This window comes from Charadrius vociferus, unplaced genomic scaffold (genome assembly GCF_000708025.1).
Source record: "Charadrius vociferus isolate BGI_N301 unplaced genomic scaffold, ASM70802v2 scaffold380, whole genome shotgun sequence".
Classification (NCBI taxonomy): Eukaryota; Metazoa; Chordata; class Aves; order Charadriiformes; family Charadriidae; genus Charadrius; species Charadrius vociferus.
The window spans coordinates 485,544-501,339 of NW_009646428.1; positions in this window are offsets into that span (position 1 = coordinate 485,544).

Sequence of the window (15,796 nt, forward strand, 5' to 3'; positions counted from 1 at the left end):
GCAAATGCTGAAAAAAAGGAGCTGTGTTCAGAGTCACAGGAACAGTCAATTTCAGCATGTGATTAACCTCAGGCAAGTGTATATAACAGAATAGCTATCATGCCTGGATGCTACTGCTGCTACCATTAGCAATAGCTAAGCTGCACTACTTGCAACACAGATGCTGTGTTAAACAAAATGAGACATGGTATCACTCACACCAGTGAATGGTGCTAAGACTCTAACAGTGCCTACAAGGAATATAATGATCCTCAGATATCACACTCCATTTTTTGTTCTCTCCAGAGCCTGATTCTGGCCAACTCAGCTCCAAAGTCTGCTTCTCTGTTCCTGTGAGAACATCTCAAAGCAAAAAAAAATGTAGCATCACAGCACCAACACTTCATTTTCTGGCTAGTACTGCAGGCACAAATGAGTGGTTAGGAGAGAGAAAAGGGTTGTTAAGATTCTTTTCCCATAACTCAAACACCCATATTAGATACAAACTTTAAAAGGTCATTGATTGGAGCATTTTCGTCCACAAGCTGTAACAGTCTAGGTGAAGAGTGGTTAAATATCTGATTATCAGTAAATGTTTCACACTGTATATTCTAAAGCACTTAATAGTTCTTTCAATTTTTTCTCACTGCTGGTTCTTCAGAGGTACATATTAAGTCCTAAGAAATATATCTTTGTACCTTCTTTTATTGAACAGCCCATTGATGCTCATATTCTAAACATTTTAAAGGCCTTTTTCGAAGGAAAAGTTGGAATTGCTCACAGGCAGTAGAACCAGGACATCTGGGATTTTATATTACATTTTCTTTATTTTCTTGCAATTTTCCATTCCTTTCTTGTGCACTCAGGCAAGGTCTCTGCACAATTTTGGCCTATGGGGGAGAGTGAGAAGAGGAAAAAAGGAGTGAGACATAGCACATTGCATTTACATTTTGGCATATAAGATGTTCAGGATAAAACTGTATTTCTTCTGTAAGAGTAGAAATCTCAGCCAGTTTCTTATCATCTAGGGGAGCCATGTACTTAATGTTAACAGAACAGAGAAATTTTATAAACTCTATTCCAAAAACCACCATTCTTTCTTCAAGGCTGACTTACCCTCACTCACACTTAGTTGCTTGAAATTATCATTACAGTAAATGAAACTGCAATAAGTATGCATTTGTTTCCCACTAATTCAACTCCTGCAATGAAGTTTCTCTGAAGGCTCCTCTTTTGGTGTGCAATGTGGTAAATCACTTTGCTCGTCAGGCATCAATGGATTTCTTCTCAACAGTTGTGCAAAAGATGACCATTGGAACCTACTGTAGTATATTACATTCCAATGTGTATGGAACTGCAAACAATTTTGGAAATGCAAGGGAGATAAATAATGTTGATTCAGTACAAACCACATTCATTGTACTTGTTTCAGCTTTTTTCCTTTTTCCTTCCTGAAATTACCTGCCATAAAGACCTATGTCATTGTTTGGGCTGGGCTGCCCACTGAAACGAATGACAGATGCTCTTTTGTACTTCTCCCCTCTTAAGAGAAGGGAGAGCATCTCCCTTCAGGGAGAGAAGGATGAGAGAGAAAAGAGATTTATGAGTTTGAAAAGAAACTAAACTACTTTAATGAAACATTAATAATAGAATAATAAAAAGAAAACAGTGAAATATATACAATTTATACAAAACCGGCCTTGAGCTCCCAGAATGACAATCATGTCACTGGCAGGCATTGGGGAAGTCCCAGACTGGACATAACAATGGACAGGAGCTGGACTCCAAATCTGGACCCAGGAATGCATGGATCAGGATGAAAGGCAGACAAACAGAGTCCTCCCCAGAAGAAAGAGAGCTGACCCCTTTAATCCCGCAGCTTTATACTGAGCATGAGGCAGATGGGATGGAATACGCATTGGGTCAGTTTTGTCCTATCTGCAGGGTTGCACCTGTCCTATCTGCTCCTCCCCACAGCTGCAACCCCTCTTTGCTGCTTCCAACCCTCCAATGGGACACACAACAAAATTAGCTGACCTTAGTGGTTATAGCAATAAGTATAAGCAGGAGCCTCTCTACATACCAGTCCTTGGTATAAATTATAAAAAATTAGGTCTTATCACTCTGGAAGTTGATGCAGTTGGAAAAATATGCCATTAATTTCAGAGAGTTCAGTTAATTAGAAGAGGCTTAACTGAAAATTAGAAGTCCTGAAAAGAAATTGATTCTGTTTTACCTCAAACCAGGACAACCTAATAGACACAATAAGCCTTCAGATTCTGAAAATGTTTATGAACGAAGGTAACCCCTTCCATTTCAGTACTACCGTTGAAAATATTCAGCTATGTAAACACTCATAGAGACAAACTTATAAAGCAAACTGCTGACTTTAAAAAAAAAAATGCAGATCCAAAGAAACTCCCATCAAAAGTCATTAATGGAATGAACCTCCCCTTCTCTGATTTCCCAAAACTTTTGTCTCACTTCCTTCTCAAAACCTGGCAGTATAGTTCCACCAAGACTTTTGATTTTCTACCCTTCCAGCCCTTTCTTATTTATCTGGTCCTACCATCATGCCACTGTAAACACTGAGAGTCGAAACAATCAACGAGATGAAAGAATTAATTCAGACTAGAAATAATCTTTATTTTTTGTGGGACAACTTTTAAAATTATTAAAGTTTTAAAAATTCAGATTTTACCTAGACTGTTTCCCTGACCTAGACAGCCATACTCAAAGCCTTCAGACATACCTACACCTCAGAAGGTGGGGGAAATAGAAAGGCAAGCAATAAGTGAGATGAGAAGTGCCTTCGGTCACAGAGAGTCTCCCACTTTGTGGGTAAGAGTTTTGGATCAAAAGGTGCAGGGAAGGACTTTTTGTTTCATACCTCCATTATAAAGAAGTTAAGAGAGAGAGGTGGAGATGAGTATGATAGGCTTGGAGGTAGGACACCCACTGGGAAGCCACAGGATTCATGCTTACTTTGAGGAGCACCAAGAACTAATGCAGCTCCCCACAGAGAGTTCCACAGTGGTCACCCTCTTTCTGAATGCTCATAATTCTTATTTGCTCAATTGTCTCTTCCAAAAAGTCTCAGATACTATCAAAATCCTCACTGAAGTCAGGGCATCCCTTCTTTCCAGAAAGCCTGTTTTAGCCTCATGGAAGAGTAGCAGGTTGTTTCAGCATGATTTATTTTTGACAAATCCATGCTGACTGTTAATCATGAACTTGTAATACAGGCTTATCATTCATAACCAGCGGAGTTACAATTTTCTGGCTCATCTCCCCACCCCACCCCCCCGCCCAGACTATCAAACATGGATGCTTTTTATTGGTTTTAATGAACTTTAACCACCTTCAGTAAGTTCTCAATAGCCATTGCCACTGGGTCTGATGCTACCTCAGCCAGTACCCTCTGTACAATAGGGTAAATTCAATCAACAGTGACCAAATTGAAAATGGCTCACTGTTTAAGGAACATTTTCGGCTTGGGAGTAGGTTTGACTGGATTTTTTTGGATTTTGTGGGGTTTGCGGGTTTGGAGGGTGAGGTGGGTGTGTTGCATTTTTTATTGCTTGTGAAAAAGGATGTTATGCCTTATCATCACACAATGTTGTGTACTGACTATCAAATGATGATGTGAAAATCATACAATTAAGGAAGAATATGTTTCAATTAAGTTTCCATTTATTTGTATTATGAATTCTAAAGATAAAGGGTCAAAAGAAGTTGATAGAATAAAAAAATGGTTTCCCGTTTCTCAACATGTATTAGAAATTTTTAATAAAATCATGTCCTTAGAGAAGAAAAGGTAAAAAAATTCCTCCTTGGTCAACAGTTACTGTAAACATTTTTCAACACGGCCTAATTTTAATCCTTCTCCATGTATCTGGTAATTTTTTTAGTCTTCTCTGCCAGAGTCGTAGGAAATAGAAACTTTCACTCAAAAAGATAAGGAAAAAAAATACTTTTTTCTTGCAGGTCGCTGCACTCAGGAATAAAAGCTTTAAGAACACCTCAAATGTTGCAAGAGGCTTGATAACCTTATGAGAACTTGTAAAAACACAGGTACCCATTTATGGTTCTCACTGCTAAAAGCAAGTCTGGGTTGGAAGTCTGCTTTACCAGTAGAGGTCCAACATATAGCCTTCTCATAAAAGCAACTGTTATATATGTTTATTATGTACCTGGTCATTGCAAACTTGAAAGAATGTGAGATCACAACACTACTCCACTGAGGAGAGAGAACATATGCTTTGCAATTTGAAGATCTGCCAATTGGTATCAAAAAGCTTATTTTGTCAGACTTGAGCATAAAGTAGGACTTGGATGTTCTCTAAAACAAGGTAGCAAACAAGCTGCATTACCACTTCTTTTCCTTTTTCCTTACCTAGTAGCTACACACAAGACAACTCCTAAACAACTGAGTTCTTGAGAAGCAATTTTTCCTTGTGTATTTATGTAGAACATCAATGAAAGGCACAAATTCTTGCTAAGAATATTTACGGGTATAGTGTTACCTGGCCCTGACTATGTCAAACTCAGTGCACATCTCTGAAATGATGCTGTTCACTTATTTGGGCATCCCAAGCAGCCAGATAACTAACTATACAAAGGACATAAAAGCCAAATCACAGAAGCAAGTTCAGTACAAAATGAGGATGTCACATCATCTTTTACGATATCAAGTGATTCTTAAGTGAAAAAATGCTGTTAATAAAATAATGAATGCTACTACATTAAAGAAGGTGAGCTCATAATATGCTGGGCCATTATAGCTCCAGATCTTAAAGATCTGTAATCCTGACCAAGAAAAAAAAGCAGTATTACTGAGGATGAGGATTTTTCAAGTCTCATTTAACTTGTAATTTGACAAGTAGTTCACTTATGAGAAGCATTAAACATTGGTCTTTCAAGGCTGAAATATAAAATCCTTAATTCTAGATATATGACAAATTAAAAGAAAATATAATTAAGTAACTTGGGGAACCCCACTTACAATTTATTAATTTTGTTGATTTTTGGAAATTCCTGTACTTCCAGACATCTCTGTGCTTACAGCATTGAACATTTGCTATGCCTTTGTGTCTCAAAAGCATTAAGTCCTGATACTTTTCTATGTGTACAGAGTCATCTGATGAGAAGTAGCCAGTAACAATTTTCTTTAACTTCTGCTGGGGAACAGTGGTATGAAAAAGGCAATCTTTTTTTTGCAAGCAAAATAATATGATCAAGCAATAACTACCGCTTCTTAAGACACAAGAAAACCTAAAGACTCAGGAGGAACTCACAAGACGAGAAATGGAAAATGAGACGTGAGAAGAAGAGTATCTTTGCTTGTGTCTACAGTTAAGGACTCAGGTTGCCAGTAAAAGAGAGAAAGAGAAAGTTTACATGATTTAAAAAAAAAAAAAAAAACAAAAAAAAAACACCAAAACCCGGCCTGATTTAGAAGGGTAGGCAGCCATAATTCCTAAAGAACAGGAAAGCATGTCAAGGAATGGTGTTTTTCTATTTTGTCTGGAACATACGCTTTTTATTACCTAAATTGAAAGTCATTACTTTTGGAAGACTCTAAGGTATGTATCTCTGCTTTTACTATATGTGAACAGGTGACTTGCAAGGCATGGCTCTCAAAATCAGATTGTAGACATCGATCAACAACGATGTTGCAGAAGACAGTATGCACATGGAGTTAGACACCTGTACTACTCTTACCATCTTAAAAGATGGAGCCAAGCAGTGGATTGGCATGGATGGAGGTAATACCCAAATTCTGTGTGACTGCAGAAGGATTAGGAACAAAGTATTCCCAAAAGGGACATAAAAGGGCTAACCTTGCAATGTCCCTTAAATGAATTTTCTTTATTGTCTCAGAGCACAGTTGCTGTAGATACTGAGGTTACAAAAGTGCTTACATCCTTCCAAAAATGAATCAAACAGTTTTTTGTGTTCTGTTCACATGGAGTAATTGTGTCACAAGACTTACCTAGTTAAAAGACAGGACAGACAACCATCATAGTCTCTTAAGTTCCTTGCTAGAAACAGCAAAAATTTTAAAAGTCTGTGAATAAATCTCTCTAAGGTGTCTTAAAAGTAATTATCAGGAGATTGTGATTTTGGGTTCTGATTTTTTTTTCTTTCACACCACGCAGTAGCAGTTTCTTACAGATTGAAGCTGAGATTGGGCCCTTTCATTTTTTATACCCTGTTTAATACGAAAGCACTTTCAATTTTCAAACCCTCATATTGTTTTTATTTTTTAAATATTTTTTTTCTTTTCAGATAGAAACTTTAAACACAGTTCTGTTCTGCACCAAAAAAGGAATGAACCTGAGATCACCTTTTCTTATAAACTGGAATGTAAGCACACTTAAAAAGGATAATGGGACATTTCTGAATTATTGCTGTAGATTTTTTCTTAGAAAGAATATCTAAATCAGTAATTTGCCTTCCATATTGTAGGACTGAATTTTTCCATCGCAAGAGCATAACACACATCCTAAGTCTTTGTAGTTTGTGTCAACTTGATAGCAAAACGGGAAATGTGCTCTTCATTTCTAAATACAGGTGCATTCGGCATCTTTTCTTGTACGATTTTCTGCAAGAAAACAAACAAAACAAGACAAAAAACAAAAACAAACCAGAAAAATCTAGGAGTTACTTTAGAGTTTGAGCTATGTTTTCCTTTATTCTTCTTTCTCAGTTTACTTATTCTTTTAGCAGGGAAAGCGCCCAAAATTGCTTTTGAAAAGATTGCCTTTATAGTTTCTCTTCGTTTGTACAGTCATTTTTCCAAAACCTCAGGACCCATTGCAATTCTCATTGGAGCCAGCTGGTAGATTTCCAGTGACTTCACTAACACTGCACAGGGCTTTCTGTTTCCCAGATAAAGTAAGCACCCTTTGCCCAGTTGTGCAATATCCATTGCTTTTGGCCACAATACATACTCCCTCAACCACCACTAGATCCTCCAAACCCTTAGTGTTCCTACCAGTATGCCTTGATGGCCAAACTGTGTAGCTAATTCACCACTTCAATTAACCATTTTCAAAATAAAATTAAAATGTTCTTCTTGAAAGCAACATGTTTCCCTGTGGAAATGTCTGTTTCCTTTCTAGTGCTTCCCTCTGCCTCACCTTTCTCAAAGAAGAAAAAGTACAGTTCTCCTAGAAATACTCATTACAGGGACAGCCACTACAAGACATTTCTACTTACAAAAAATGAAAAGAAAAAGAAAACATTGAAGCAAAACCCCCAAAATGTTTTCAGAGCTCGTTAAGCACTAACAAGTTTTTTCACTCTTCTTAGATGGCAGGCCTATTGCTGCAGGAGTCCATTCATTAAAGCTGTTTTACTCCCGTTACTTTTATGCCTTCAGGTCAGAAGAGCTGATATCCTGCACTATGCACTGAGAGGTATTCCAAGTGAAAGTAACTGTCACAGCGAGAGCTTGGTGAACAGAATCAAATTACTCTCAAATCTCACTGTTTTCCATGGTTTCTTGAAAAGTAAGATATTGGGCACATTGCTGTGGAGTGTTTTCCATTGTTAACTTTTGTATTCTCCACCTCCAGGAAGAGGATAAATATTGCACGCCTGCCAAGATATGGCTGCAACTGCAGAGATTGAAGGTCATCTCCCATCTTGCAAAGTGAGGATTACAACTGTAGGCTGTAATCAGTGATAGGTTGTGATGGCTCTAAAGCAACAATCATGTAATATAGACAAGAGAATTTATGTAGGTGCTTCAAAAAAATCACCCAGCCTTTAAAAAAACACACTCAAGACACTGGGATTTTATATTTATTACACATCAACCCTTGAAAAGGCATAGACAAAGAAAATACAGTGTTAGTTAATAATGCTTTAGCTTTCTTTTCTGGGGTCTGATGTTGTCTAGTAGTGTATCCCACATTATCCACTGGATTATAATACATACTTAAGTTATAGCTGCAAGGCTAAAGAATTTGATAGTAATAATACCTCATTATTTTTCCTTTTAATAGCTGTGAGACAAGTTATTTGTTGGAATAACTCCAGTGAGCTAGCAGACATGCCAGCAAAGACTTTGGCCTTATTAGTCTGTGTAACTCCTTCCATGACTGACAAAACAAAGTAAGGTGGGATTTGATCACATCTGGAAGCAGAAGCAGGAATTCTGTTGGCTTAAGACTGTAGGTGTTCAGAATATAAAAAATACAGAATGATGTCACAGCTTAAGTGAAAAAAAGCCATTTAACATAATAAAATGAATCCACCCACCTCAAGTACTTTATTACTCCTACAAACTTGAAAAGTTTCAAATTCAAGTGATGTTGCTATTCAGTAAATGAATGATAAGGAAAATACACATATAGTGTAAAGACAATTACTTGACTTTTCATGGTCCAGTACCTAAACAACTGAAAACAAATGAAAAAATACAGCTTGTTGAACAACCTGATGCATCAGGGTAATAACAACAGCAAAAATGTGAATGGAAGCTCACTGTTGTAAAATAAAAAAAAAAAAAAAAAAAACGTCAAGTTAACTAGCAATTAAAGATTAGATTTCTTTCAAAACTTCAAGAAACCTGGTCGGATAAACTCCCATGACCCACAGTTTTATCTTTTAAAGGAAATTCAAGAGGCTAAGAAATGTCATAACACTGTGGGTTTTTTTTTTCCTTACCTTTTCATTCTTGCTTCTTACAGCATGATCTTTCCAAAAGATGTCACAACACCTACACACATTCTAGGTTTGGTATTTTTCAAATCTTTCATTAGTAGCTATATCTGGGACTCTAATAAAAATCCTAGTTTTGCTTGATGCCGTCATCTAGATGTTTTAGGAAGTTAAAACAACACATGGGTACATATGTGAAGATTAACAAACTGATGTCCTGTCTCAAGAAGGTGAAGGTTTATTTTAATCTGAGAAAATACTCCTAGAAAGAATTTAGTCAGAAAACAAAGTGTAGGACTATGGGACTGAGGTTCTGAGATTAGGAAGGGAATATAGTCTATTACAAAAAAATTCAAAATTATTCTAAGTCATTTTATATTCTTTCCAGTGCAAAGAAAGTTAGGAGCTGAAATTTAAATACATACACATTTCTCACAGTGCAGGAAAATAGCTGGTACATCAGAAACACCAAGATGACATCTACTCTGACATTTTTTAAACACATCTTTTTAAATTCAGTGACAGAAGGGAGATTATAGATACTTTGGTTTGAGTTTGGCTACAGCTGCAATGAGTTTGCAATAATGAAATTCTTACAAAATTAAATTTAATCCAGGTCCTTTAGTGGTTCTGATGAAATTTAAGTGATTTTTTTGTGTTAATAACTTTTACACAATCTGCTTTTTTATTATGTCCCTCTCTACTATCATTCCAATGGATGTGCTGAAACAGAATGTGAAGTACCCTTCTCAGAGAGACTCTGACAAAGCTGAAGCCATGAAAAACTTGAAATCCCTTTTTAAAAATACCCTTGTGCTTCTGAGAAACTATCATTTTGTGCTACTATTTCTTTTGATTTCTCGAAGGAAAAGGAAGATGACTCAAGTAGTACAGATAGTCCATTTTTAGTGTGTTCCTGGCTGTGAAAAATTTCTTTGGTCAGAGTCTGAGTTTTACAAATGTTTTGAAATTATCCCTCATTTTACCTACAGGGCACCACCTTGGATAAATTTACCAAACTCTACAGAGCCACATTCTTGTATGTTTACACAGTCTATTATAAGCAGGTGAAAATTAATTTTTTTTGAAAGAGAATTAATTATTTTTTTTGTGGCTTTAATAAGCTGAAGAGATTTGCAAAAGTAGCAAGCAAGTAAGCCAGAGCTGGTGCAGTCAAAGGTATCATATGATGATGAGTTGAGGGGAAGACACCCATCTTTTAGGGATCTGAAAGACATCGGTAGTCGTTTTCCCTGACAAAGACATTCTGTAGAGAAATATGGAACAAACCCATTTATGCCTCAAGTACCTCTGCAAAGGTCCTGGCCATTTTTAAAAATATTCTTCTTTGAAGATGCAGGAAAAAAAATCCACTTTTAGAATCAACTGGTTTAGATCAATTGAATTTCCTAGTTGTGTTGTGGGTTAATCGGGAAAAAACCTTGTGGAAAAAATGTGCTTCCTGGACTGCTTTGAGGCCCAAGACTCCATTTTTCAAACTTCAGGGGTTTTAAATTTGGGGCTTAAAAAATCCTGAGACTTTATCTTATTTGTTTCCAACCAAATCACAGTCACTGTACTCTTGGAGATGTTTTCCAAAGGTAATCACAAACAGACAATTTCTTTCCAAGGAATTCTATTTTCTTTAAGTATTTATCAAGACTTTAGAACAAATTATATACTATTTTCTTCTCATATATAATTTTTGCATATTGTGAATTAACTTTTTCTGCTTATAACACATTCCCCATTAATAAAAAATACAAATTCCAATATCTCCAATATCAAAATGTAATTGCAATTTCAGTAGAATACTTCTTTTCAATCAAATAAATCCCTACATAGATAAAACGTAGGCTAAAAACACCTTGTTTAAGTCCTTAATATCTTACAAGTTTTACTGGGTCTCAGATTAGATCACAAAATTTACCTTTATCTAATTTAGATTTTCCTTCAATGGTAAACTACTGATCAAATTTGTCAACTAATAAACATTGTATATATTCTGTAAAATGGCAGATTGAGTGCTTTGTCTACTATATAATAGGTATAATTCTATCACGTCTCTATCTGCTTATGATAACCAGAGAAGACATTAATATTTAAAGTTCATTTGTACCTGAATATTTTTCATTTATTTATTCATTTAGATGGTCAGAAAAACAGTGTATAAAGAGGAGAGGAGAGAAATCAAAAGAAAATCCTAGTCACTTAATGTGTCTTGGTTTAAAACATGATGATGAGTATACAACATGCTCATACTGGAGATTTTTTATGTGAAAAAGATGGTTTTTCTAAAGCACTGAAATTAACCTCAGGTCTGCATTCCACCTTGGTCCAGCGGCCAGGAATTGAAGGCTGCTTTTATACTAAAAGGCTATAGTAAAAAAGAGAAACTACAGTCCGAAAATCAAGGGAATAACTTGGTAAAGGTCTCTGTTACAAAAGCTGGGCTGTTCTGAGATAAATGGGAGGAGTGAGAGGTAAGTAGATTCCAATATGAAGAAAAACAAACAAACAAGAAAAGAAAATAACTCAGAAAAAGAGCTCTGTGTGTCTGAAAGGGTTTTAAGGAGGGAAGGAATTATTTGGCAGGCCAGTAAAGCTGCTACCTTGGAACAGATAAGAAAATTCTTCACTGTTAAGAATGATGGAGATTTGTGTGCCATTGTTTTGTATTTTCTTCTTTAAGTTCCTTTCCAAACTTGTAATCAAGTTTTTAACACTTTCCTTCATTAGGATAAAACTTGTTTTCATTTCATGGACTGTAGTCATGGAGGTGACTCGCAAAGTAATGAGACCAAATACTGCATTCTCTACTGAGTGAATTCATACTGATGAACACTAATAAAATTTGCTCTTAGGATGTCTGCAATCCAATAGGATTTGGGGATTTTTAGAAATTGCAGTATGTTTCCCACCAACCTGCAAGAGTAAATTTGAGTGACAGTAGTGTATGTGCCAGAACAAAGGAAGATCTCACTGTTGGCAACCAGTGCTATACTGCCAAAAAACAGGATGCAGAGTTGCAGATCTCAACACAGTCATATTTCTTTACACCCTTTCCAAAAAGTATTATTCAAAGAGACAGTAGCTTACCATTTCATGCTCTAGAATCATGTGGCAACTGAAATAAATATAAAGAACACAGATTTCATAAACAGGAATTCTGAAATAGTGAGGACTGGATTTTAGTCACTTAAATGCCAGTACATATCTGAGGTGACTAAGTTCTAAGAACATTATCCCTCGACAATTTATCTACTAAGATGAAGATTGTGAGGGGACACTTCAGTTTGTCAAAGACTAGACTGATGGTAACATTAGCATTTTTTTTCACAGTGCTCTGCTGATTGTTGGGAGATTGGACTGCTATTTCAGGCATGTTAATTAAGCAGAATGAATCCAGGCCACGTTCTTTACTTTGGAAAGTATAAAAGATAAGCAGATCTTAGCAAAGCAAACAAACAATTGAATGCACTTCTTTGTCTCAATTTCCTCACAGGGTTTGTGTTTCCTTCAGTCCTATATGGAAGCTTTTTGGAGCTCCTTGATCCTTTCTGATCTTCTCTTACCTCCCTTAAGGACATAAGTCCTCAAATACAACTTCTCAGACTTGTAGTCTGGTTTTTACATGTACATGTTTCCCATCTTCCTCTCCTAAATGACTGATGGAAGTAATTCCTGACAATTCCCCTCCACCTTGAGTATCCCGTCAAATGAAATTATCAAAATACTCCATAATCTAGCATTTATCTGTGGTATTATCTGTCATCTATTACCTGTTATCTATTTATCTAACTGGCAGAACAGTTCTTCTGGTCTAGAATCTACTCGGTCAAGGGCAGCTTCCAATAGAAAGACCATCAAAGACTAATGAATTATCCAACAGTCTTTGGGTCCACAGTCATAGCTATGCTTCAAGATGAAAGACAGCAGAGGATGCAGACCATCCTCATTAGTAAAGCTAAATTAACAGATTATTGAACTAAATGTTCATAATCTCCAGCTGGAATTATATATTGTACAGATTGCCTTTATCATCCTGTTTCACAAAGACTTGTTGCCATAACCATTTTAGGATTTATTTTAGAGTGTGAAAAAGTCAGCTCTGAGATAAAAATGTTAATGTCAAATACTCATTCTTCTATGAACTGAAAATTAGGCTCACTCATCTAAAAGGTCATTCAAAATCAAGATGAGCTACCCCAGTAAATGAGTGAGCTGACTTCTGGCGGCTTGAACTGCCACTTCCTCAAAATTACTATATTCTGCTCAAGTGAGTATTTGAGTATTTAGTTTGTACTTTGGAGCGTGTCATGTTCCCATGCACTGCAAGTGTTTGAAAAGAAAGAGGTCCCTTTTGCACTGAAGAGTGAGATTTTGGTAAATAATAAAAGCTATGAACTCTACAATTAAATGTATCAACTTTTTTCAGAATGCTGATTTAATTTTTAAAATATCATGAAGCCCTTCTGTTTTCATGGGCAGACACAATATTCCTCTGCCAGCAACAAAAGTAGAACATTTTTGTTGATGCAAAGCTGGCTAATGCTATGCAATGCAACAAAATGAATTATCTGTTAACAGCAGTTTTCCATGAGATTGAAACTGAATCATCCCACTGACTTCACTGAGAAAAACACTGTATTTCACTCATTATCATGGGGCTCAGTTGCAATAAGAACCATGTGGCCGCTCACTCAACTCCCACAGACGTGGGCAAAATCAGAAGAAAAAGGCAAAAACTCGTGGGTTGAGATAAGGCAGTTTAACAGAACAGCAAAAGGAAGAGAAAACAATAACAATAACAGAGGTAAAGGAATATATGAACACGATTACAGTGCCGCTGCTCACCTACCGGACCGCACCACCGCAGCCCGCTCCCAGCCAACTGCCTGCCCCCTCCCCCGGCTAGCTCCCCCCTAAAATCCTGGGCATGGGTCACATGGCATGGAATACCTGTGTCCCCTGCTGGTTCCTTGGGAAAATTAACCCCATCTCTGCCAGAACCAGGACAGACACACACATAAAATTTTTATTTGAATTAAGCTAAAGAATCATAATAAATTAAGGAAAAGATGCCGGTGTACTATGGATTTGCCTGAAAAAATATTTTGCTTATTAAATTCCATGTATTTGTAATTGAAGTTTCTGAAAAATCCTTTGTTCATCAGATCAAATGACATCAAAAGGCTACTGTAGTGGAGGAAATATTTCTGTATCCCTTCCTAAAATGTATCAGGATTTTGAGACATATCAGAGATCACAATTCTTTTCAGAGTTCACTTTAAAATTCTGATTGTTAATTTAAAAAAAAAAAAAAATGAAATTTATAGGCTTACACTTGACTGAATATTTTTTGCTTCTCATAAAATTTTGCCTTTTGTCATACTACTTTACAATCATGTAGATCAGAATTGGGATGTAATTACTTGTATACATTGATTTATAGTTTTGTTTATTTTCCAGCTATCTTGAAAATATGAATTTGGGGGTTATCTTCCTGAAGCCCCTGATATACAACCTGTACTAACTTACATATGTAAATTAGAAGGACAAATAAGCAGAATAACTAAATCTAAAAAAATGCATGTTGCTTATTTTGCTCACAAATTTGGATAATACGATTGTTTACAAGTATACATGTCCTTTGTTTTAACTGCTAAGCATTTGACTTTACTGTAAGGCTTAACTGAAGTTACATCTACAGTGTAAGTACTGTACAATACTTTATTCCTATGTCATGCAGACATACAGTGCCAATCTAAGCCCAAGTGACCACACCATGTCATATCTGTCAATGATATCTGGAATTGATGCTCTTCTAGTAAATCCACCTCTGTGCCTACACAGAGAAAACCTAAATGTGCATGTAATTGTGATTTTGCCTGCAGTTACGATCACCTCTACTTTGCCTTACATCCAGAAGTAATTTGTATTTGGCCTTGTAATAAAAGTTTCAATACAATTCATTCTGTGAAACAAATCACAATATTGCTGACACTACTGCTGGAAATTTCAGTATGACACATGGTCAGACACGAGTGTTCTATTTTTTTATTTTTTTTTTATTCTCGGTCAAGTTAAATGAACTTGAGAGAACTAACTCTCTAATGTTAAAACTTCAGTGAAAAATAACTTTAAAAAGAAGTCTAGATGTTTAGTCATTTTGCTGAATTGTGGTTGTTAGTTGTTGCTAATAGTTTCCAAAACTTGTGTTGTGACAGCCATTGCACTTTTGGAAATCATAGACTGAAGTCCTTCATATACTAAAGGCCACCTTCAGCCATGTAAGCACAGCAAAGTGGCCTAAAACCTCTACAGGTATTCAGTACAGAATTGTTTGTTGGTTTGTTGGACAGCGTAACTTGTGAGTTACCTAATAGTCAGAGACTCAGGTACTGCAATTCAGAGAGCTGGCACTCACTTTTGTTTCACATAGGGTGAAATTAAAACTTGTTAATTTTTTAAGAAAGGTTAGGGGAAATGACAAGCTCATTTCTCCCCAAAATAATGACTAGAATTTTCCAGTAAACTACCAGTACCTCAGTTGTATTTCCAGTAACATTAATAAGGTTTCTGGATCATTTTTACTATTAATAATGATTATGGATCACCATGCAGTACAAATGTGGTCTATGTCATCTACGTATATCACTGCATTAATCAGGTTTGACTGTAGGAAGGAAAAACAAATAGTAGAACCCATAAAACTGTTTGTCTTACTGTATTGCCAATCTACAGCCTCAAGTTCAGGAAGGAATGCAACAAGCAAATGTGCTCCAGAAAATGTCCAGTCAAAACAGTAAACTTCCTACTCATGCTCCCACAAAAGGAATGTAAAGAGCATTCTGATTCTGCAGAGTTTTATAATATATTTTTAAGGAAAGGTAAATAATGTCACAAAAGTGAAAATGAATGGATGCTTGGATCCCATCAATGGAGAAGGCACAGTGAAGAAGCTTGAAGAACTCTGGAGAACATGGGTTGCTATCTTTAATTCTCTAGCTCCACCTAAACATAACTTTTTGTCTTGAAGAGAGCAGATGAACAAACCCGACTTACTGTCCTAAACACATCACACACGGATTTAAACCTTAGGTGTGGTGATAAGGTAAAAAGACATTACCAGTGAGGGTAT